This window comes from Macrobrachium nipponense, chromosome 4, assembly GCF_015104395.2.
Source record: "Macrobrachium nipponense isolate FS-2020 chromosome 4, ASM1510439v2, whole genome shotgun sequence".
In the NCBI taxonomy this organism is placed as follows: Eukaryota; Metazoa; Arthropoda; class Malacostraca; order Decapoda; family Palaemonidae; genus Macrobrachium; species Macrobrachium nipponense.
In genome coordinates, this window is record NC_061100.1 from 126,509,618 (window position 1) to 126,528,426 (window position 18,809).

General features: G+C 46.5%; 1 protein-coding gene across 2 annotated transcripts in view; it reads left to right on the forward strand.

The window, feature by feature from the left end:
- The window catches only part of LOC135211140 (cell cycle control protein 50A-like), a 136,411-nt gene that overhangs the window by 41,968 nt on the left and 75,634 nt on the right, over positions 1-18,809 (forward strand). The gene's annotated exons all lie outside the window — the stretch shown is intronic.

The window sequence follows — 18,809 nt, forward strand, 5'->3', positions numbered from 1 at the left end:
GTCAAGATAAAGGCATTGCCCCAGACGAGGCCACCATCCCTCAACTAGCGAGTTTTTATGCATGACACTTACCTGGCAGGTATATATATAGCTGTATTTTCTGAAGTCCGACAGAATTTTAAAAAACTTCCGACACACACAGTGGTCGGCCAGGTGGTTAGTACCCATTCCCGCCGCTGGGAGGCGAGTATCAGGAACCATTCCCATTTTCTATCATAAATTTTTCTGTCGCCGGTACTGAAAACACCTGTTTTCAGTACCTCCGGCTTAGGATTTTGGAAACTTCATTTGCCGCTAAGTATCCTAATTGTCTTTTAATTTATTTACTTGGATTTGTGGCTAGGCATACGCTATCTTAAATTGATTTGAATTTGATTCATTTTGCATAAGATATCTGAATCTAGTTAGGCTAGTTTCAGAGGGTGTTGTCTGCAAAGATAGGGTGGGTGGCTACCGAAAGCTTCGGTAGTTCCGCACTTGGGGGGCGCAATTAATCAGTAATCATGTCTATTTCCGTAAGGAAAAAGTATGATTCGTATGTACGCAATTAATCAGTAAACGTGTCTAATTCCGTAAGGAAAAAGTTTGTTTAGTATGTACGCAATTAATCAATTACGAAAGTCAGGGTAGTGATACTGCTAACCTTCCGGTAGATTTTATTTTGCCTAACGCTGTAGTATGGCCTACGGGTTATGACTATGTCTGCGAGAGGTGATCGCTCTCCTTCATTGTTGTGAAGAGTTCTACTTCTGTTTTTGTTACGCCTAACCCTGTAAGGTTGCCTTCGGGCCCTAAAACAGTGTCTGTAGAGGTTATTGCCCTTTCTCTTATACTATTTCGATTCGTAACTTAGAATCGAAAGTGGTTGCTTTAGAGAGCAATAGTGAAGTGGCTAAGTGCAGTGACAGTGCCCCTTGTGTAGTGGAGGGTGCGTCAGATTGGCCTTATAACGCCTCTAGGTCTAGACCTCTGTCGAACTCCCAGAACCAAGGGAGAGGGCATGTCGAAAGCCGAAGGAGGGTTACAGGGAACCCCACCGATCTGGCGTGGCCTTCGGCAGTTTCTGATGAAATCCCCAGACTGCCAAAGTGCGTGCACATGCACGAATCCTGAAGGATTGCTTCTCGTCCTCCGAGGCGTCCTCCCCGCACAAGGGTTGGAGCTCTCGGAAGGACTCGCGCCCTCTAAGAAGCTTTATAGAAGAGGACGCTTCACGTCTCTTCTCCCTCGTTATGTGTTTCAGTGAGAAGTAAAAGGCGAAAGTTACCTGATCACGTGTACTTCTTCCACCAAGAAATAGGAAAAAGAAGGCAGTTTTCTCTCGCTTGTTTTGACGCCTGTCAGGAGCGTGACGCTTTTCTGCACGCTTATTTGGACGATCGGCTTGAACAGGACGCTCGGATGGACGCACTCACCAGTGGATGCCGAGCGTCCTCGCCAGTGGCCGCCGAGCGCGCACCAGGACGCCGAGCGTCCTCGCCAGTGGACGCCGAGCGTCCTCGCCAGTGGACGCCGAGCGCGCACCAGGACGCCGAGCGTCCTCGCCAGTGGACGCTGAGCGCGCACCAGAATGTTTCTGTTGAACTCTTCAAGCTCTTGTTTAAGATTTGAGCCTCAAGAAAGTGAACAGAACTTCGTCTTCGAAACCCAGCAAGACCTCGGGTTTCGTGAATTCAAGAGGGTCTCTGTCATATTATATTGCTTTTCGCAAAGGTGGATTGGAGTTAGGAAAGCTCAAGGGAAGATCTCGAGGAAAGCTCAAGGGAAGATCTCGTTTTCTCTACCTCAGGCAAGACTTTGAGATAAGACAGTTACGGGTTATGTAAAGGCTCGACGTCCTGAACGTCAGGATTTTCGGCAACGTTCAGTAGGATTCTTGCAAAGGCACTCATCAAAAGGACGCTCTTCAGGAAAGCGCAAGACAGGACTTCCTTTGCCATACTGCCAATAAATTTAAAGCTTTTTTAGACCATCTGAAAGGGTTTTTTCAGATGATAGATTTGTTAGTTTCTAGTCGAGACTTCCATGCCGATTGAGCATCGTCGTTCTACCTACCGTAGCCCAGTCTCTTAACAGGATTCTTGTCCCTTCCTTGTTTGAGACGGGAATCGAAAAATAAAGGCTCGACTTCCTGGATTAACGTTTTGTCAATTCAGTGACTTTCCCCCATTGACAATATACTATCGTTTTGTCAAGTAAGTGGTCTCCCCTCATTGACAAAATATCTCTCTGTACCGTTAATGGGTTAGTTCTCATTGACAAACATCTCATTAACTTGATATTGCGTAAGCGAATAAGGACAAGGTTCGGAAGAGCTCTCCTTCCTCATTCGCAGACATCGTACAAGAAATAGACTGGTAGACTACGTCAAAGTCGTCAATGAACGCTTATGTCCAGTATCTTAAGAAGCTTGAGCTGTCTGCTTCGATTCTCTAAGTTTTGTTCATGAAACTTGCCTGTCAGATATGTATGTAGTGTATTTCCGAATTCAGCTATATATATGTCTGCCAGGTAAGTATGAACAAACTTTGTGATTTTTTTTTTTTTTTTTTTTTTTTTGTGCCTTGCGTTATTTTACTACTGGTTGGTTCAAGTCATACACGCTTGCTGTAGTTACCTCTTCGGATGGCAACCGAGAGGGCTATTGGCTACTATTTTAAGGACATTTAATCGTCACTCTCTGCAGCCTTCCAGGAGTTTCCGATTTATCTTTTACCGTTGTATGGTAGTGTTCTGACGACACAAACGCATCTAAATATTTAGCGTTTTCTGTTTCGCTTAAATATACCAGCTTGAGAGTCTCTTTTTGTTCAAAAATAACGACCTATTTCTTCGTAGAATAGGGTAGCTGGCAACCCAGACATAAAGTTAAGAGACGACGTTCGTAAGCTGCTGGCTGCTGCTGTGTCTGACTGTCCAAGTTCCAACCGAGCCAGTAACAGATCGTGCGCTGTCATGCGCTGTAGGTTACGTCTCTCTCCCCTGCGGGGTTGACTGACTAACCGTATCTCTGTGCTGGCGGTTACGTCTCTCCTGCGGGATTGACTGACTAACTGTATCTCTGTCCTACAGTCACGGACTTTAGCCTAAGATTGAGGGGATTTTCTTACGTGAATGAATAAACGTTGCATTAGTTTTGCCTTACTATGTTCAACAGAGTTATCTCTTAATCCTTTCGGTGCTCGTTACCGCACGGTATAGAACTACGAGTCTACCGCAACATTGCACTTTTATATGCTCTCCTGCTTAGGCAAAGCGCAGCCTTATAGGGAAGTAAGCATACTCGGGGAAGGAATGGATGAGCTTGCTGGGGACCATTTCCTTCCTAAAGAAGTTTGTTTCCCCGAATAGACTGCAATTCAGACCACAGTTTTTTACTACCGGGAAACTGAAATATTATTCAAGATCTAGGAATTATTCTGAACATCTCTCAGTGCGTCATGATAGAAGGAGGTGCCGGACATCTGGATAGTGTTTCAGATGTCCTGGATCTTAATCTGAAAGAAGTAAATGCAATTCGGTCGTCCCTCCAGTCCTCGAAACGAGTTTTTGGAACCAGTGTCCACATCAACTCTGATATTCCACAGCTCTCTCATATCTTAAGAAGTATCTTCTCTCGGTCCCTGCTCGAGTTTACGAGAAAGAGCCTATTATAACAACAGGCGTAGAATGGAACGATCATCTAGAGGTTCGTTACAGGATTGCAAAAGTCCGTACGAATCGTCTCGATCGACGGCAGCAACGATAGATTACTAACATGCTAGGTATTTTAATTAAGTGATGTTCTTTTTATGGTTGTCTGAGAGGGTTATTTCCTCTTCAGTATGTGAAGTGTAATGTGTTACGTTAGCTTGTGTGTGGTTCAGGTGGTCTAACTTATCCTAGCATGAATGCCCCTGGTAAGAGAGGCTAGGTTTCCTGTCAACAAATTGGTCACGTCCAGTTGTCAGACCCTTGTTATTAGCTTTCTCAACAAACAGGTCACATCCTAGTTGAGAGCTACTAAGGTTTAGCAGGCTAAGAGGCAGGACCTACGAAGTCAGCTACCTTAGCAGGTAAGGAACTTAATAAATAATTTTAAAAATTAGTTAATTTTTGAATTATGACGATGTTGCTGTCTGTGACCCACCAAATCCAAATGTCAATCAGCTATATATATACCTGCCAGGTAAGTGTCATGCATAAAAATGATATTGTTATGATACAATAAAGTTTTTATGCATACTTACCTGGCAGGTATATATATTAAATTCCCACCCTCCTCCCCTCAGGAGACAGGGTTCAGAGAAAATCTGAGGAAAACTGGGAATAGTTCCAAGTACCAGCGCCACGGGAACGTGGGGGAGATCACCTGAACTACCAGTGGTCTAGCGTTGCCGAGAGTTTTGAAAATTCTGCCAGTGCGAACAGACAAACAGAGAATGTTGTTTTGACAGATTTGCATCTGCAAACAAAAAAGACCTTCACGATCATTGAGGTCGTGGAATCTCGATTCTAGCTCACCATCTACTTTTGCCTCGCCTGTTTTCTCGGAGTCAGCACTCGTGCGAGATCAGGCGACATATAGTAGCCCTGAGTTTCTTATTGACGAAGTCGATTGCGGACGACGTTGGGTTGCGTTGATACACCCCCAAGGTTTGCTTAGATTGAATCGCCCAGGCAGTCCAGACACTCATCCTTCAGCTAAGAATAGTGCCTTTTGGTCTTCAGGGTACAGCCTTGCTGTCCTTGATTCGTCTGACTGGTCACTGTCGTTCACCTGACTTTAGTACAGACTGTGCATTTCCGGATCGAAGCTTTCAATATGGAACTTAGACGTAGTCTGAAGTTCGTGATGTCAAAGCATTCGAAACCTCTCCTGCCTGTTAACTTCTTGTATGTGATCAGGAAGGCCTTCTTCTAACCACCCTAGATACGACAAAGAGGGTTAGTGAGATTTTAAGCCATCGTCACAAGTTTTGGCTTTAGAAAAACACAAGGAGGTGTGCTCTCTAAGCCTTTCGTTATGGCCTAAGAATGGAAACCCTTTTTGTCCTTGGGCCAGGATCTTGGAAGCAAGGGATGGCACAAGTTAGTGGGCAGGAGCCAGAGAGAGTCCTGTGCCTGTCAGGTCTCTCAAGTTTTATCTACTTAAAATCAAGAAAGTCGAAGTCAGTCGGGCAATCTGCAGTGTTCCGAAAAAGACCAGACTTGCCATATCGAAGTACACCCTGGTTTTAGGGTTAAGGAGTTCTTTCAAAAAATGCTCCTTCATTGTGTTTGCACAAAGATTTGAAAGCTTTTTATCTGAATGCTCACGAGGTGAGGGCGCGGCCTCGGAAGCATTTCAACAGAGCATGGCACTCAGCAACATCCTGAGTACCATGTTTTAGCGAAGCAACTCTGGGTTCACTTCACACTCCCTGCGAGATGTGAAGATGGCATATGAGATCTGCTGCTCGCTAGGGCCATACGTGTCTGCAGACACAATCTTGGGGGCAAGAAGTACTACTCATCCTATCCTGTAGAAAATGGTTAGGAAGAGCTCTTAATTTAGTTGTGGAGTCGCTGACAACGGCGACTTCTTAACTCTGAAGCCTTAGTTAACACACATTAACTTTGGCTAGTTGGTCAGTGGTGATATATATAATTATATATATATATTTATTTTACTTCTTAGCCCTCATGGTATGGTCAATATGGTCTAGTCACATTGTGGTCACGCCCCCGTTGACAGATCATCTGGAGTGCACCAGCTTCATAGGTCTCTACCTCGCTGGCAACTCTAGTAAAGCAGAAGCAGACTTGGGTGACAGTAATCACGAAGTCGGCTATGCTAACAGGTGGAACCAAGATGTAAATCATCTGCATGCATTTGTGTCCCAAAATCCTTCTATTCTGTCCCTTCCCACCTCCAACGGTGGGGTTCAACTATATATATATATCTGACAGGTAAGTTCATGAGCAAAATGATATTGTTATGATACAATAAAGTTTGTTCATACTTAACTGGCAGATATATATATATTCAAGTACCCACCCACCTCCCCTCAGGGGACAGTGGAAATAAAAATTATGAATAGAAAATGGGAATGGTTCCTGATACCCGCCTCCCAGCGGCGGGAATGGGTACTAACCACCTGGCCGACCACTGCGTGTGTCGGAAGTTTTTTTAAATTCTGTCGGACTTCAGAAAATACAGCTATATATATACCTGCCAGGTAAGTATGCATAAAACTTTATTGTATCATAACAATATCATTTTTTCCACCACCTCAGGAAGGATAAACGACTATCCATATCGGCAGTGGAGGGTTATAGAGCGGCTTTAAATCAAGTATTGTTCCGACTAAGTACAAACCGTCGGTTGTCTAACAAAAGGATATCCGCGGGAACGCGCCGCCGCTACCGCATACAAAGAGTTCAAACTTGAATCGCTGTACCTGGGTCTGGGGTAACTGCGCGGGGTGAGCCCGGGCCAGCTTGGGTAGGTCATTGTGATACCATTCTTTTCGCGGTAGCCGTCGTGTCAACACCTACTCCTTCCGCCTTGACCCGACTTGAGATAAACAACGCATGACCGCCGACTGTAGTCTTTCTTTATCGTGATATATCTTTGACATCCTGTGCTTGAGTGCTTCCCCAGTGCCCTTTTCCTATCCTTTTATTTATCCTTAGTATTACCTAGCATCCTAACTTCCCTGTAAGTATGGAAGGCGGATCTATGGTGGGCTTTTTCGGGGAGGATTTGTGTGTGTGTTTCCGATGGCATGCGTTGCGGTACATCTTTGCCTTCGCTAACCTCGGATCCTCATCTGTGGTGTATTGCTTGTAGGGGTTTTGAATGTTCCCCTGATGCATCGTGTTCAACCTGTGCGCAGTGGAATAATGATCAGTGGAGGCTCTATTATGAGGCGCATGAGAGTGTTTTCAGTGACGCTAATGTTGATGCCCGATAAGCCTAGGCCTAGGCCGACTACTGTGGGGCCTAAGGACGTGTGTGAGGGGGATAGTGCCCAATTGGAGAACACTAGGCCTAGTAATCCTCCTCCTTATTAACGGGGGACCTAGTTTAGTGAGCCTAGTGTCCTTCCCAAGAAACTTAGGCTAAAGAAAGAAACCTTCGTCGTCGGGGCTAGGAAAGCAGGTAAGAGGAAAGAAGCTACCCTAGGGGCTGGGATCCATGTTCCTGCCTCGAAGCGTAACAAGAAGGGGTCTGCAACCGAGAGCTTGTTCCCGCCCTAGCATAAAGGCCGAACTATCTAGGTATGACCATAGCAGTACCGAGACACAGCCGGGTGCCAAGGTAACCCCCTGTTCCTCTCGGGCACAATCAGTCCATCACCCCAGGAGGGATCCGGTGACGGACCTGATGCCTCACCCTCCCATCCTGAGACAGTGCTAAGGAGCCCGGAACGGGACCCAACTCGCAGGAGCCGGAGGCCCCCTCCCCTCCAGAAGTTGCGGCAACCCGACGCAAGAAGCCAGCCAGCCACAACGCTCGGAGGAGGAGCAATCAAATGGCGACCTTTCGATGCCGCAAGGCCTAGGTCGCTGCAGAGACCAGTGCCAGCGTTGATGCCCGAAAAAGCTAAGCCTAGGCATGAGCCTAGTACCATCCGCACCACCTCCATCAGTTAGCCTAGGTACAGTGGGGGTCCCAGGTCCTCACTCCCGCACTGGACATTGCGAACCTGGTCAAACAGGCGGTGGAGGACTACTTAAGCTCCAAAAAGGAGGTTTCCCAGCAAGTGGAGAAGAAGAACACCAGTCTAGAGGAGTCTGCCCGTAGGATGGAAGAAGCCAGGAAAGAAGTTCCTTTGGAAAAGAAGTCAGAGGAACTGTTTCCAGATTTGGGTGACAGTTCTGACTCTGATTCCGAGCCCGATTCATGCTCCGACCCCGCTGAGCCCGATTCTGACCCCGATTCGGACGGCAGTCAGACTAGCTCACCTGCGGAGCCCGAGCCCTTATCATTCAACCAGATTCTGTCGTTGATTAGAAGCGCCAATGGCCTACAGAAACTGAGGAACTGAACCAGGAGTTTCAGTCAGGGGTGCATAAGGTGCTCAACCTGAAGAATTCACAGCCCCCCCTCGGTCAGCCTGCCCTGGAGCAACCAGGTTAGGCTAGCCATGGCTAGAGCGTCCCGAGAAGCCACGACTTCACCAACTAGGGTATCTGAGAACAGAGGTGGCTTCCTATCCCTGCTCAGGGGGCCAGCAGGTATTATAGGCCAACAGGTGCACAAACTAAGGGAGTCTGCATATTCCAGGGACCTTGCAGATCTCTTAGATGTCAGTCTGGACGCCCTTCTTCAGAAAAAGCACCTCTTGCTCTCTCCCTCAGAAAACCGAAGGACTCATTCGCGCTCTAGCTCTGGCCCTCGCTACGAATTCGTGGATGGAACGTCTACTGCAGCACTTCCGCAGTTCTTACCCGAGCTCCAGCCTCAGCAGCAGCAGAACTTGTCTTCGTTCATGCAGTGTGGGATCAAGACACTCTCGCACCAAGCAGACAACTTAGCGGTCCTGTGGCTAATATGGAGGTGAAAAGGAGAGAGAATGCCTTCAAGGAGGCCAAATCGCCAGTGGTGAGAGACCTCCTCCCGGACTTACGGAAAAACCCGCTGTTCCAGAAAGAACTTATTCCTGCGGAAGAAGTTCGCAAGGCAGCGGAGAAGAAGGAGCGATCTCTCCAATCTAGGGCTCTCTCCAATTCCGCAACCCCGGGCCATAGACCACGGCCAGCACCACAGATTAGCCAACAGGTAAGAGAAGCGCAGAGACCGGCTTTTCCCGTGCGTAGCGAGAGGAGAAGAAACCTTACTCTGTGTCGAAGGACAAGTTCCATAGGGAGAAGACTCGTCCCTTTCCATCAAAGGAGCGGAAGCAGAAGGGCAACAGAAGAGAGGGAGGTCCCCGCAAGAAATCCTAGGCCCAGATCCTGCCCGTCAGCGGAAGGTAGGGGGTTGCTTGGCTGCCAGTTGGCAAGTGTGGCAGCAAGCAGGAGCGGAAGATTGGACCCTGCAGGTTATCAAGTCAGGCTACCGTCTTCCCTTCCAGTCTACACCCACTCTATCCCCTACCCCCATCCAAGTCCCTTCCTATCGACCGGACTCGGACCGCGGACGGGCCCTGGAGGAGGAAATATCCAAGCTACTTCAGAAAGGGGCGTTGGAAGAGGTTCAGGATCCAGGTCCAGGGTTCTACTCCAGACTCTTCCTGGTAGAAAAGGCAACAGGGGGTTGGAGGCCGGTCATAGACCTTTCACCCCTCAACAAGTTCCTTTCTCTGACAAAGTTTCGGATGAAACGGCAGACTCCGTTCGAGCTTGTGTCAGGGAGGGAGACTTCATTGCATGGCCTCAATAGACCTTCAAGATGCTACTTCCAAGTCCCTGTTTCACCCCTCCTCCAGAAAATTCCTCAGGATTGTCAGCAAGGGAAAGACTCTGCAGTTCACCTGCCTGTGCTTCGGCCTCGCCACAGCCCCACAGGTGTTCACCAGGGTCTTCAAGATAGTGTCAGTTTGTGCACACGCAAGAGGCATCCGTCTCCTCCGCTACCTGGACGATTGGCTCATCTTAGCCGAGACGGCTGCGCAGTGTGCGGAGCACCTTCAGCTAGTTTTGTCATTCGTTCAGGAACTGGGGAGTGGTGGTGAATGTCGACAAGTCGGATTTCACTCCCCCCAGACAAAGGATGGTGTACCTCGGAATGACACTAGATTCATCCCTCATGAAGGCCTTCCCCTCGGAGAACAGGGTCTCCGGCCTAGTATCTCAAGTGCGGAGAGCTTTGGGCCCAGCCTCCCACGGCAAAACTCTGCCAGTCCATCTTAGGACACATGGCCTCAATAGAGAGACTAGTGCCTCACAGCAGAAGGCGTATGAGGCCCGCTTCAGTGGCTGTTCAAGAAACAATGGTCTCCTCAGGAAGGGGACCCCAACAGCAAAATTCTTCTCTCCCAAGAAGTAAGGAAGTCCCTGGAGTGGTGGATGGTGCCTTCCCACCTCCAAGGGGGCATCTCTCTCAGTCCGAGAACCCCAGAGATTCTTCTCTTCACGGATGCATCAAAAGAAGGGTGGGGGGGGCGCACCTGACGGAGGAAGAAGTGAGCGGCCTGTGGTCGGAAGAAGAGAAAGCAGCTCACATCAATGTCTTGGAATTGAAGGCAGTCTTCCTCTCCCTTCAGCACTTCCTGTCTCAACTCCAAGGGAAAAAAACGGTGGGCCTAATGTCAGACAACTCCACGGTGGTGGCATATCTAAACAAACAGGGGGCACAGTCTCACTGGATCTCTGTCGCCTGGCAGTACAAATCCAGGAGTTAGCAGAGGAAATGGACATCACCCTCAAGGCAAGATATAATTCCAGGCAAGAAAATGTTTGGGCGGACCATCTGAGCAGGAGGGGACAGATAATCAACACAGAGTGGTCCCTCCATCAAGAAGTAGCAGATGGCCTGTAAAGAGGTGGGGCTCTCCGTCGATAGACCTCTTTGCCACCGCTTGGAACAGGAAACTGCCAGTGTTCTTCTCCCCACTCCCAGACCCGCAGGCAGCGGGGGAGGATGCCCTCCTGCAAGATTGGAAGAACCTGGACGCTTACGCCTTTCCGCCTTTCCCCCCTCCTCCAGAAGATCCTTCAGAAGATTCGCTACTCGCAGAACTGCGAGTAACCTTAGTAGCTCCTTGGTGGCCGGAAGCCCCCTGGTTCCCAGAAGTGCTGGATCTTCAGTTAGAGGACCCGGTAAGCCTACCAGACAGAATAGATCTCCTCGCCCAACCCAACAACGGATGCCTACACCCAAATCCGTCGGCCCTCCGCTTACACGGGTTCAGACTGTCATCAAAATCCTCCGCGATAGAGGTTTTTCCAGGCAGTTAGCTGAGGCCATGGCCAATCCTGTGAAACCTTCCTCAGGCAGATTGTACCAGGGAAAGTGGCGACGGTTTCAAGATTGGTGTCAAGATAAAGGCATTGCCCCAGACGAGGCCACCATCCCTCAACTAGCGAGTTTTGTTTCCACCACCTCAGAAGATAAACGACTATCCATATCGGCAGTGGAGGGTTATAGAGCGGCTTTAAATCAAGTATTCGCGTTGAAGGCATGGACCTCGCTGCATCTCCAGAAATTTTGTTGCTCTTCAAGCACTTTGGGAAGACCTGTCCCCCGAGAGAGCTACGGACTCCCCACTGGGATGTAGCCTTAGTCCTGGAATCCTTGAGAGGTCCTCCCTATGAGCCCTTACATTCAGCTTCCTTGAAGAACCTCACCTTGAAGACCCTTTTCCTCTTAGGCCTGGCATCTTCGAAGAGGGTCACGAACGAACTACACGCTGTCCTACGAGTGTCACACACCAGGCGTTGGAGGGAGATGGGGTTCTCGTTTGTCCCTGGCTTTGTAGCCAAGACTCAAGACCCATACAAGCCAGAGGAGATGTTTTTCCTCTTTTACATTTTACCTTCCTTCCTTGGGGGATTTACCGGTTTTGACAAAGAGGAACTGATTCTATGCCCGGTCAGAGCCATGAAAGCCTACCTCAAGAGGACGAGACAGTTCAGACCGGCTATCAAACGGCTGTTCGTGGCCACGGGCAAGCATCCGAAGAGGTGGCTAAGAATACCATCTCCTTCTGGATCAGACAGGTTATAAGGGGCAAGGGCCTACGAAAACAAGGAAGTACCAATGCCAAAGGTGAGGGCTCACGAAGTTAGGGCATAGGCTCCTCTATGCTCTTCAGGAAGAACCTCTCAGTGGTCAGGTATTGAGAGCAGGCACCTGGAAGAGTCAAACCACCTTCACCTCCTTCTACCTACGAGAAGTTACGTTCAAAGTCTCTAGAAGTGTTCTCTCTGGGCCCCATTGTCGCAGCCCAAGAGATCCTCTAGGCGTGGGTCACCCGCACTGCGTACCTCAATTTGGAAATACACACACACACACTCCCAGCAATTCCCGCCTAAGTCTGGCCGAATGTAAGGGGTATGAGTGAGTTTTCCTGGTAATATCCTACGTATGACTGTACTGTCCATGACACGACTTGGCCACTACTGACTTACCTGGAGAGTAGAATGATGGCTAAGAATCCTTCAGGAACAGCTCTCTGAGTGAGTATTAGTACCATAGGTTAGGACAACAGCCGGAGCCCCTTGGGTTCTCCCCTATTGAATCCTTACCGTGTAAAGTGTCATGAGGAGTAGGGGGTCTGGGTTAACATCAGGTCGTGTGAAGTTATTGGCGGCTCTTCAAAGGGGGTACATTCAGGTCACTCACCTTCCCATCCTCAGTTCGAGTCTCCTTTTGTTGAGACAACCGACGTTTGTACTTAGTCGGAACAAAAGTAATTTTGTTGAAAAATTATTTTTTCCTATATCAAACCTAGGTTGTCCTAACAGATTAATGGCCCTCCTCATCCACCCCTCATTGAGTTATGGCCCCCCTTTTGAAGAGTGTGTCTGTTTTAGACTAAGTATTCTAACGGCTCAAAGAATGGTATCACAATGACCTACCCAAGCTGGCCCGGCTCACCCCGCGCAGTTACCCCAGACCCGGTACAGCGATTCAAGTTTGAACTCTTTGTATGCGGTAGCGCGGCGGCGCGTTCCCGCGGATATCCTTTTGTTAGACAACCTAGGTTTTGTATATAGGAAAAAATAATTTTTTCAACAAATTACTTTTTTACCTCCATGGTGATGACTTTCCTCTTCTTATATGAGCTATCATTGGAGGAAGTACTCTGCCGTTTTGGAGCCATAGTAAAGGTAAGAAAACTGCTAAAAATCCAGCAACTTAGCGAGAGACAACCTAGCGAAACGAAGGCGACCACGTGATTGAAGTGGCGTTGTTTGGTATTGTTACGCTCCACAGTGTCCTCGACCAGGTTAGGTCGTTGTCCGGTCACTTTACCTTACAGTTAATAGCATAAATTATATATGGGACCTCCGCTCAGAAACTAGTTCTGCGTATGAGGCATCGTTAAAAAGCATAAAAAAATGTCGTGACCTTTGAGTTTGTGTTGTAATCTAACCAGAAACTTAGTTTTTTTATTACTGTAAACAAGAAAATGATTTTTTTTCATCATAGTATGCGTTTTTGAAAATGGTTGTAAACTTGGAATGTCGTAAGCTAGTATCCATTCGCTCGGAAACTAGTTTTGCATATGAGGCGTCATTAAAAAGCATCGAAAAGCGTTGTGACATTTGAATTTGTGTTGTAATCTAACCACAAACTGTTTTTTTATTATTACTGTAAACAAGGAATGATTATTTTTATATAGTATGCATTATTGAAAACGGTTGTAAACTTGGAACATCGAAGCTAGTATCCATTCACTCGGAAACTAGTTCCGCATATGATGCGACATAAAAAGTGTTGAAAAAAAACATCATAACCTCAAAATTTGTGTTGTAATCTAACCAGAAACTTATTTTTATTAATATACTGTGCTAAACTAGAAAGGATTTTTATCATAGTATGCATTTTTGAAAAACGTCGTGAACTTGGAACGTCGTAAGCATAAGCGTCGTAAAGTCGGAAAAAGCGTCGTAACCCAGCCCGGATTTTTTAATGAATATTTCAGAAAACCTGTCGTAACCTTGGATCATCGTAAGCCGAAGCCGTCGTAAGCCGGGAACTGCCTGCAATAATCATTCATTTCTATTCTTTATTCTATCTTTACCTAATGGAGATACCGAGTTACTGACAGCTATAATGAAATATATACGTAATATTAAAACAAGAAGAATTCTAGAAAATACATGTATGTATTTGTTGGCTTCGATGATAGCAGTCTGATTTATTTTATATTTTATGATAGCTAATTCACAATTTTTTTTATTAAATATATTGCATGTACTCATTTCAAATAATTATTAAGTGACCATTAACTATAATAAACAATCAAACAAAAAAAAAAGCTTCCAAAGTTTTGTTTACGTTCAGCACTTACGAGTACCAAACGTTCGTCAAGCAACCACTTTCACCTAGCACACAGTACGTACATTAATCAAATTTTCATTATCTCTCTTCAACTACTGAAACTACCAAACAGTATAATAACCATTCATTTCTATTCTTTATTCTATCTTTACCTAATGTTTTTTTTTATTAAATGTATTGCATGAATAAGTTTTTCAATTTACAGCATCCTTTCACCAATAGAATACATAGAGCACAAGGGGTAGATGCTGACCAATAGGAGAGCAGGATCTTATGGGGTGACTAGCATCAGGAACCAATGGCAGAGCGGGAGGATGGTGGCGAGTTTACTCAGTTGGCGGGGCGCTAGTTTTAAAATTGTTCTCGGTGGTTGGGCGAATCTCGGGACTTTACAGCAACAACCTTTCGTAACTTGAACTATTTTTGTACGTAGAGCCAGAAAAATCTTCGTATTTGCTTTCGTATCTCGAGTTTTTCGTAAGTTGAGCCTTTCGTATGTCGAGGTACCACTCCACACATTCTTCTTATATCTTAACTCTCCTTCCTTTCAAGTAATGATATTCCAGCAATCCATCTCACCATCCTCATCTCAGTTCTTTCCAACAGTCCTTCCTCTTTCATCTTGAGTATCCAAGTGTCTTTCATATAACTGTCACATAAATCTTTATTTTGAGCCTCAATGGCATTTTTTAGTCTTGAAACAACAAAACAACTCCAGTTACTTCTCTCCAGTTTTGCCATGCTTCTTTCACTCTGTCTCGCTGCTTTTTCAGTACCTCCTTCCTCTTGTTATTATTGATTCCAAGTAAACTCGTTGTTCTGCTTTAGCACTGTACCATCTACCAATTGAATGTTGACTTCTTCATGTCCTTCTCTACTACTAGTCATTAGCTGTCTTTCCAGTGTTCACTTTCAATCCTTTCCTCTTTAGGGCTCCTTTCCATTCTAAAAACCTTTCTTGCATTTCTTCTGTTTCTGTTATAATGACTAAATCATCAGCAAACATCAGTTTGCACAGTTCTTTGTTGTCCCTTAATTGTGAGGTCAGTGTTTATAACAATGAGAAACAAGAATGGACTTGGAGCTGATCCCTGATTGAGGCCAAGCTCCACCGGGAATACCTCAGTCTCCCCATATTTTGTCTGTACTTACAGTGGTTTTTGGCCCCTCTTACATTGCTTCACTAACCTTACCAACTTCTCTGGTTCTCCTTTCTTTTTCTAATACCAATACTGTAGACTACTTTTTTTGGTACGCTGTCATTTGCCTTTTCAAGATCCGCAAAACAAATGCAAACTTTCCTGTTTCCTTCTTGATACTTCTCTTGGACTTCTTACTATAAAAATATCCCCCACTGTTCTCTTTCCTTTCATAAACTCAAACTGCTGCTTTCCTTCTACTATTCTTTCTAGTATCATGAATACATGCTCCAAAAGCTTTATTCCTCTGTAGTACCCACAGTTTAACACATCTTTTTGTTTATGCATTTTAATCATCCAACTATCATTCAGTCCCTTGGCATTTTCCTCTACATCCCAGATCTTTTCCAATAGTGTGTGCACCTACTCTTTGCCTAGTTTCTCAATGCTTAATTCGTTTCTGTTGTTTCCTTTTGATTTTGCAACTTTATTTACTTTTCCTTTTCTTATATAATTCTTGACTTCACTCTGATGATTGCTATTGGTTTAATAGTTATGAAAATTAGTTTCAACCTAACATTATTTTAGTTGTGGACAAGGGAAAACAACTATACTTTTAAGTCTTAAAGACTTCGGTTTCACGCCATGATGGCTTAAGAAGCTGCCTGGTTCAGTGCCATGTTTAAAATAGACTGAATGGTAAGAAGCCTTTCACCTTGAGTTACCAGCTGTGCTTATGGAAAGCATAAACTGATGGGTTTTGTGTAAAAAATGGTGAAATTTTTAACAAGAAATTTTTTTTATTACAGACCCATTAGTTTTGTACATGGAACTTACCCAGCAGATATATACTTAGTTATAGACTCCGTCGTCCCCGACAGAAATTCGAATTTCGCGGCACACGCTGCAGGTAGGTCAGGTGATCTAACCGCCCTGCCGCGGGTGGGTGGCAGGAATAGGAACGATTACCGTTCTAGAACCAGATTTTCTCTGTCGCGGTAGTGTCAACATACGTTGTTGCTACCTCCTGACTTGATTTTCGTTTTTTCATCGCATCGACCTTCTGGCTGTCTCTGCAGGGAAGTACTGGGTCTTTGGTTTGGCATACGCTTTTATTAACTTTTTAATGAATTTGGCTTCGAAATTTCGAAGAATATATTACGTGAAACTACCGAATTTTCATACATTCAACTTACCTGTCAGATATATACATAGCTATAGACTCCGTCGTTCCCGACAGAATTTCAAATTTCGCGGCACTCGCTACAGGTAGGTCAGGTGATCTACCGCCCTGCTCTGGGTGGCAGGGCTAGGAACTATTCCCGTTTTCTAATCATAATCTCTCTGTCGCCGGCTGTATCAACATTGTTGTTACTTCCTCCTGACTAGAATTCGTTTTTCGCAAAGCTTTTGATCATCTCTCGCTGATATTTTGGTGACGTACTTGGATCGTTGTTTGGCATTCGCTATCGTGGACTGTTTTTGGACTTGGTTTTTGGAATTTGTGAATATGTCTGATTCTAGTGTTAGTTTCAGAGTGTGTGTGAATGAGGGCTGTAAGGTGAGGATTCCGAAAGCTTCGGTAGATCCTCACACTAGTTGTAGGGGGTGTAGAATGGTTGAATGTTCGATTGAGAATACGTGTAATGAGTGTGAGAATCTGAGTCACAAGAGTGGAAGAATCTAACTTCTTACTTGAAGAAGTTAGAGAGAGATAGAGAGAGGAAGGCGGCTTATAAAACCCGCAGAATGTCTGCCTCTCATGATTTACTGTCTAGCTCTGTAGCTTCTTCCTATGATGATAATAACCACCATCTGTTTCAGCCCGTTCACAACTTGCTAATCCCTCTAGTTCTGCTTCGGAAATAGCAGAACTTAGAGCTTCCCTTCAGAAAATGCAGGAAAAAGTCGCAGCATTGGAAGGTAAGGAAGTGAATGTGGCAGTGATATTAGTGTCCCCAGTGTAGTGGAGGGGGCGTCTGGTCGTCTCTGCGACGCTCCCAGGCCTAGACCTCTTCCAAGCTCCCTGGCCCAGGAGGAGAAGGAAAGTCGAAAGCCGTACGGGGGTTGTGGAGAATCCCCAACGATCAGGCGTCCCTTCGGCAGAATCGATCGTATCGACTGCCAAGGACGCTATAGGAGAAAAGCATCCTTCGAGAGTGCTTTTCGTCGTCGAGTTCGCCTTCGCCGAGAAGAGGATGGAAGGAGTCGAATCTTTCCCGTCCTTTGAAGAGGAGTAAGAAAGAGCATGAGCTCAATTCGAGTCCCGAGCGCTTCTCAGAAGGAGGAGCGCCTTCGGTAATAAAGAGGCGAGAATACAGTCAGACTCGGGGTCAAAAAAGAAGAGATCCTAGAGCGCCTTCCAGATCTCCCTCTCCTAATGCGGAAGATTCCTCAACCAAGAAAATTTTGAAGAATATGCAAGAGCAATTAGCCTTGTTAGTAGGAACTCGTTATAACGGAGCCTACTCGTAAGAAGGATGATAGGCTTCCTATTAAAAGATCTAAATACCTATCTCCTGTCAGGCGCGACGCATCCTTCAGGGGAGTTGTCGCACAGGCGGCCATCTCTGGGGGGGGCGGTGCGCTAGACAGGAGAGAGGTAAGAAAGGAAGCTACTCCTGTCAAGAGTAGGGCGCCAACCAGAAGCCAGACTCCGAGTAGGCGCAACGAGCCAGTACAAGATTCAAGATCTTCAATCAAGCGCCAAGAGTTAGCTGAAGAGGAAGATCCTGTTAGGAGTAGAGCACTTGTGAGACGGAAAGCGCCTACTAAACATCAGACGCATGCTAAGGATCAGGAGTATTCGGAACGACGTACTCCTACAAGACACCAGGAGTCGTCGGGCCTAGATACTCCTCCCAGGCGCCAGGAGTATTCTGAACTAAATACTGCCTCCCAGCGGCCCAGGAGTATTCGGAAGCTTATACTCCTCACAGGCGCCAGGAGTACTCTGCACTTAATACTCCTCCCAGGCGCCAGGAGTATTCGGAACTTAATACTCCTACCACACGCCAGGAGTATTCTGAACAAAAAATGAGCCTACTAAAAGCCAGGAGTATTCGAGGCGCTTTGCGCCTGCCAGGCGCCAGGAGTATTCCAGGCGCCGTTACTCCTCCCAGGCGCCAGGAGTATTCGAAGCTTATCTCCTCCCAGGCGCCAGGAGTATTCCGAAGCTTATACTCCTCCGCCCAGGCGCCAAGGGTATCCGGAGTATTCGGGAACTTAATACTCCTACCACGCGCCAGGAGTATTCTGAACAAAATGCGCCTGATAAAAGCCAGGAGTATTCGAGGCGCTCTGCGCCTGCCAGGCGCCAGGAGTACTCGGAACTTAATACTCCTACAACGCGCCAGGAGGATTCTAAACAAAATGCGCCTACTGAAAGCCGAGGGTATTCGAGGCGCTTTGCGCCTGCCAGGCAGGCGCCAGGAGTATTCCAGCACGTTACTCCTCCCAGGCGAGATACTCCTACTGTACACCAGGCGCATTCCTCGTATGAAGAGCCTGACACTCGTAGAGAGTAAGAGAAGAGTCAGTAGAAAGAAGAGAGCCTTCTCCTTCCGAGCCTATCAACCCAGAAGATGCCTCGGAGGACGAAATGAAGGAAGGATCTTCTTAATTATAAAGTTCTTTCGTCCCTTCTGTTGGAGGAATATGGAGACTCTTTGACGCCAGCTGCTCCCCCTTCGCCACGCTCGCAGTTTTTCAAGCACGAAAACACTCAAGTCTTTCCTCTTTCCTTAAAA